Below are 5726 nucleotides of genomic sequence, written 5' to 3'. Positions count from 1 at the left end.
GTCAGTAACCAGAGGAAACACATTTAAAGTAATTGACAAAAGAATTCGAGTTGTGATGAGGAGATTGTTTTTTTCAGCAGTGTGTTGTTCTGGTCTGGAATGCAATCCTGAAAGGTCAGTGGAAGCAGATTCAATGTTAACTCTAAATGGAATTGGATATGTACCTGACATGGAAAATATAACAGGGCAATGGGGGAAAGGACCGGAGAGCGGGATGTGGGATTAATAGAATAGCTCTGTTAAATATCCAGCAAATGCACAGTAATAAGGTTCAGTGCTTGGACCTCAGATATTTTCACTCTATCAATGGCAGAGAAGGCTCGAGGGACCATGTGGCTACTCCTCATGTTCTTCCCAGTGTCCAGGATAAAGTGTAACATGACACTGATTTCCAGATGGCCGACACAAATGCAACAGACATTTTTTCTGGAAACATCACATTTAAAGTGAGAAACTAATCAGAAGGCACGTACGGGGATTGAAGCCGTAATCTTCAGTTTACAAGACTGACGCCTTACCACTTGGCCACCATGCCTTTTCTTAATGGACATCTGAGGCTCCAGAGGAGGATTTGTGATTCTTTTTCAATTTGGTTGAAACAGCATCGAGAAACATGCACAGAAATAAAGAGGGATTGTGGAATGGGAAACAGATCAGCCTCATTTACATCATCAGCATCATGAAATCTTCATTCAGACGTTCCATTCCCATCCTCAGCTTTTCTCACATCTGTACAATAATATAAGAGTGGACATTGTGTTGTTACTTGGCAGATTATATAAATAGACTATGTGCATCATCACAGGAAGTGATGTAATATAATCTGTACAGCACCTCATGGAGAGTTGTCGATGAAACCTTCAATGCAAGATGTGCAGAGTAAACTCAGGTTATTTTAACCGTCAGATTCTTATAAATTGTGTACTAAGCCTTGACAGATATCAGAATATTATATGGGGGCCACAGTAAACCAAAGCGAAGATGGAGAAATCTTTGCCTGCACCTTTGAAAAGGTCACTGGACTGAACCAAGCCGAGGAGTGGCCGAGATGGTTCCAGAGGTTTGCAAGGTATCGTACTGCATCGGGTCTCGTGCAGAAGCCAGACATGGAGCAGGTCAGTACGCTATTTTCTGCAATGGAGGGAGTGTGCAGGCAACATCCTCATGAAGAACAGAAGGCTACATGTGAAGAAGTTATTAAGGCACTCAAGACCTATTTTAATTGAGGAAAAAAATGTCATCGTGGAGCCAAAGTTAAAACGCTGCATTTGTTGACAACGCAACCACCAGGTGACGCTGTACTAGCACATGCGCAAATGCAGCCTCTTCCACTGAAACGTCACTGTCTGTGACATTCAGGCAGCTGCCAGGATTAAAGATGGAGCTACTCAATTTCTCACAGAAAACAACTTCGACCCAAAAATCCCCTCAAAGGTTGCCATCACCGCCTCCGTCCCACCCCAACAGTCCCCCGCTACCTCTTGCTCATTCGCCAGTTATATAGTACCAAGTCATCTTAATTCACCGAAAGTGAATTACTTTAGGAGCAGTGACTGTCGTTTCATAAGCAAATATGGCACATATCTACACAATGGACATGTTTTGGTTGATACTCGGAGAACGTTGCGCTATTTGAAGTCTCATTAGAAGGACAGCACCTCTGACAGTGCTGCACACCTTCTGTAATTCAGTGAGGTTTCATAGAGTCATAGAGTTATACAGCACAGAAACAGGCCCTTCGGCCATCATGTCCGTGCCGGCCATCAAGTACCTATCTATTCTAATTCCATTTTCCAGCACGTGGCCGTAGCCTTGTATTCTGTGGCGTTTTGAGTGCTCATCCAGATACTTCTTAAATGTTGTGAGGGTTCCTGCCTCCACCACTCCTTCAGGCAATGTGTTCCAGATTCCAACCACCCTCGAGGTGAAACATTTTTTCCTCAAGTCCCCTCTAAACAGTGCCATCCCATTCTCCGGACGATCATTCCCCGCTTCCCCCCATTCCACTCTCTGACTGCTCACTCCCCGCTTCCCCCACCACCACCCCCATCCTGCTTTATGGCCGCTCACACTCCAGGCCATGGGCTCTGCCGCTTCCCTCCTCTCGGCCACTCGCTCCAACATTGCCCCATCTCCCCTCGAGGCTCGCCTTGCTTTATCGGGTGATGCGGTGAAGAATGATCGCATGTTGGAGCTAGAGGCCGAGAGGAGGGAAGCAGCATGGCTTAGAGCTAATCTCTGGAGGGACGTGGGGGGGAATCGGGGCGTGAGTGGACGGAGAGAGGGCAGTCCGGGGGTGGGGGTGGTAGCAAGCGGCCGGAGGGCGGGGGAGCGGGGTAGCGAGGAGCGGGCTGTGAGCGGCCTGGAGTGAGTGGCTGAGAGGAGGTAGAGAGTTTTCCCGCGCATGCGCCACTTCGTCCTGGAAGACGTAGGCAGGGCATGCGCAGCATCTCAGAGCGCAGGAGACTGTTTGTGCATGTGCGAGCTTGGAGCACTCTGATGACGTCGGCTGGCTGCTGCATTGTCAGGAATCACTTTGAATTTAATAAGCGTACAAAACAGAAAGGGGAGAGTATTCACTCATTTATCAATGACTTGTACAAACTCACGGAGGATTGTGAATACCGCAACTTAAGAGAAGAGTTGAATGGAGACAGGATTGTGTTCGGGGTATTAGACAACACCCTTTCAGATCATCTACAGTCCAGGGCTGATCTCACATTAACGAAAGAGTATCAATTGAGCAGACAAACAGAGGTTAGAAAGTTTAACCAATCCGTTGTTCGAGGGGATAGGGAGAGTCTGATCTCGAGAGTAGCAGACTCAATTGAATTTGTTAAGAAAACAAAAGGAAAAATTAGTGGTAAAAGACAAGAAAGACGGGAAGAGCATCTAGTGGTAGCTGCAACCAATTGCAGTAGGTGTGGCCGAGAGAGACACAAGTGGGAAAACTGCCTCGCCAAAGAAGCTGAGTGTTTTTCCTGCAGAAAGATGGGACACTTTCAGTCAGTGTGTGGCAGTAAAATACCAGCACTGAATATAATTAAAGGGAAATCCCCAGAGAGCAAAAACATTAATGAAGTACAGGATATCCAAAGTGTGGAAATACATTTTTTAGGTGAAATCCAGGAAATAAAGTGAGAGTTGCTGGACGACAGAAATTCTGAAATATTTTAAGACAGAGGTAGATAGATTCTTGATAAACAAGGGGGTGAAAGGTTATTGGGGGCAGGTGGGAATGTGGAGTTGAGGTTAAAATCAGGTCAGTCATGATCTTATTGAATGGTGGAGCAGGCTCGAGGGGCCGAGTGGTCTACTCCTGCTCCTAATTGGTATGTTTGTATGTAAGAAAACATGTTCTAGATACAATGCGAACTATCATTTGTTTGGAAATGGATTTGAACCCTTTTATTAAAAGGTTATAGAGCTTTAATTTTTCTACAATTAACAGGCAAATCCTTGTGGAGTTGAGATTGAGAGAAACAATGGGCTGGATTCTATAGAGCCCTCGACGTCGAGATCTGTGGTGGGGGTGGGGTGGGGGCCGCCTGAAGATGGCCCCGGATGAGACCCGCCACGGACCTCAACGCCGGCAGAGCCTGGCTCGATATTGCCGGCGACGGCGAGGCCTTGTGGGGGACCTCCACCGCTCGGCAACGGGACCACAAACCTGCATTAATTATTATCCCATCACTTCCTGATGTTCCGCTGCGATCTTCAGCCCAGTGGCCGGCACTGCCGTGCCTTCGGAGCCCCACCCGGGCAAATGAGGTGCAACACTGGTGGGGAGGGGGGAGAAGGTAAGTTTCTCAGTGTGGGGATGGGGGGACGGAGTCAAATTAATGTCATGGGTGTAGGGGATGGTGGGAAGGGTTATAGTTTACAGTTTGTGCAGCTTTGGGCGGAAGGTCAGATGGTAAAGGTAGGTTTTGGGAGGGAAGGGCAAATAATTAATTTAACTGTTATTGGGGGGATGGGACAGAGGCAAAAGCAATGTATTTATTTCATTTCATTTAATCTTCCTTTAAATATTTTCCAGTAGGACTAACAGCCCTTTAAAAATGGCTGACACTCCAGTTCAGTACGAAGGCAGTGCTGCACTATCAGAAATGCTGTTTTTCAGGCGAGACAGAAAATTGAGGATCCCTCTGCCCTCTCAGGTGGATGTTAAAGGTACCATGGCACTATTTCAGAGAATAGAAGGGGAATTATTTCTGGGATGCTGGTCATTGTTTAACCCTGAATCAACATCACTTCAAAACAGATTATCTCGTTTTTATCACGTTGTTGTTTCTGGGAGATTGCTGTGCGCACATTGGCCACCATGTTTCCTACATGACTACAGTGACTACACTTGGAAAGTCCTTCATTGGCTGTAAAAGGCTTTGCAATGTCCTGTGGTCGTGAAATGCAAGTCTTGCTTTTTCCATTGTCATCAGTGTCATTGTGATCAAAAGATAGGATTCGTGAACACAAAGTTTAAATCAATTTTGATTAAAATAATGTAAAAGCATCTATATTCTTGCACTGTACTTAATAATCTCCATCTTCCTATCCTTACAGAGTGCAATGTCATCGACCCTGAAATTGATTCCAGAATCTCATAGAATCTTAGACTCATAGAAAGTTTAAGGCACAGAAAGAGGCCACTTGGCCCTCAGACAATTTCAGCCCAGTTCTGATGAAAGGTCACAGACCACAAACGTTAACTCTGTTTCTCTCTCCACAGATGCTGCCAGACCTGCTGAGTATTTCCAGCATTTTCTGTTTTTATTTCAGATTTCCAGCATCTGCAGTATTTTGCTTCTGTGTTACTTTGAAAGTTAAAACTGAACCACCTGTTTACAATTCACACTGGGGTCTCCCATGAAATGATTCTGTATTATATTGATATAATGAATACAGATTCTGACACAGAGCTTCCTGTGGGGAATTGGGGATATGAAAACCAGCAGACTCTGCAGGGATTTCCACTGGGAGCACAAATTCACAAAATCTACCTTTTATATATCGATTCATTTTGATTGTCCTTGTGGAAAATTATTTTGCAACAATTTAAACATCAACCCACAGCTCCATGACTGGGTCAATTATGAGGTCATCCTCTGACAGGTCATGTGACAGCTGGAGCCACAAGACATCAGAACCAGATTTGTGACTGGATTAAAACCCGGAATCCTGTCCCAATAGATTTTCAAATAAAGCTGTTGCTGTTTGAAAACACAGCAGTTAAACGTTCTGCCTGACCATGAGGGGAGCTAGGGAGAAATTTACAAAACTCAATCCTTCAACAAAATAGTTCAAAAATCATTCATATCGAAATCATGTGAGGATTCATATGCAGTAGAGAAACAAGCAAATACAGAAAGTACAGAGGAGAGCTGAAAAAGGAAATGAGATCAGCAAGAGAATGTATGAGAAAAGATTAGCAGGTCACATAACTGGGAACACTGAAGTCTTTTACCAACATATGGACAGTCAGTGAAAGGGGGGATCAATTAGGAGATCCTGTGGAGACAGAGGGTGTGGCTGAGGCACTAATTAAGTATCACAAAATAAGCGGATGCTGCAAATGTCACAGTAAAGGAGGAGGAAGTGAAGAAATTGGACAGGATGAAAATAGATAAAGAGGAGACAATTACAAGGTTGGCAGCTCTCACAGTAGAAAAGTCACCCAGTTAGAATGGGTTGCATCCTGGGTTGCTGAGGGAAGTAAGGGTGGAAAT

The 5726-nt window shown here is 45.0% G+C and overlaps 1 non-coding gene across 1 annotated transcript; it reads right to left on the bottom strand.

The window, feature by feature from the left end:
- Positions 1-463: 463 nt before the first annotated feature.
- trnat-ugu (transfer RNA threonine (anticodon UGU)) lies at positions 464-535 on the bottom strand. The gene has a single exon. It is a non-coding gene; the product is annotated as a tRNA-Thr (tRNA).
- Between the last annotated feature and the right edge of the window lie 5191 nt (positions 536-5726).

Source organism: Heterodontus francisci, unplaced genomic scaffold (genome assembly GCF_036365525.1).
Source record: "Heterodontus francisci isolate sHetFra1 unplaced genomic scaffold, sHetFra1.hap1 HAP1_SCAFFOLD_59, whole genome shotgun sequence".
Classification (NCBI taxonomy): Eukaryota; Metazoa; Chordata; class Chondrichthyes; order Heterodontiformes; family Heterodontidae; genus Heterodontus; species Heterodontus francisci.
The sequence above is the reverse complement of the archived record's forward strand: the minus strand, read 5'-3'. Positions and strand labels throughout refer to the sequence as shown.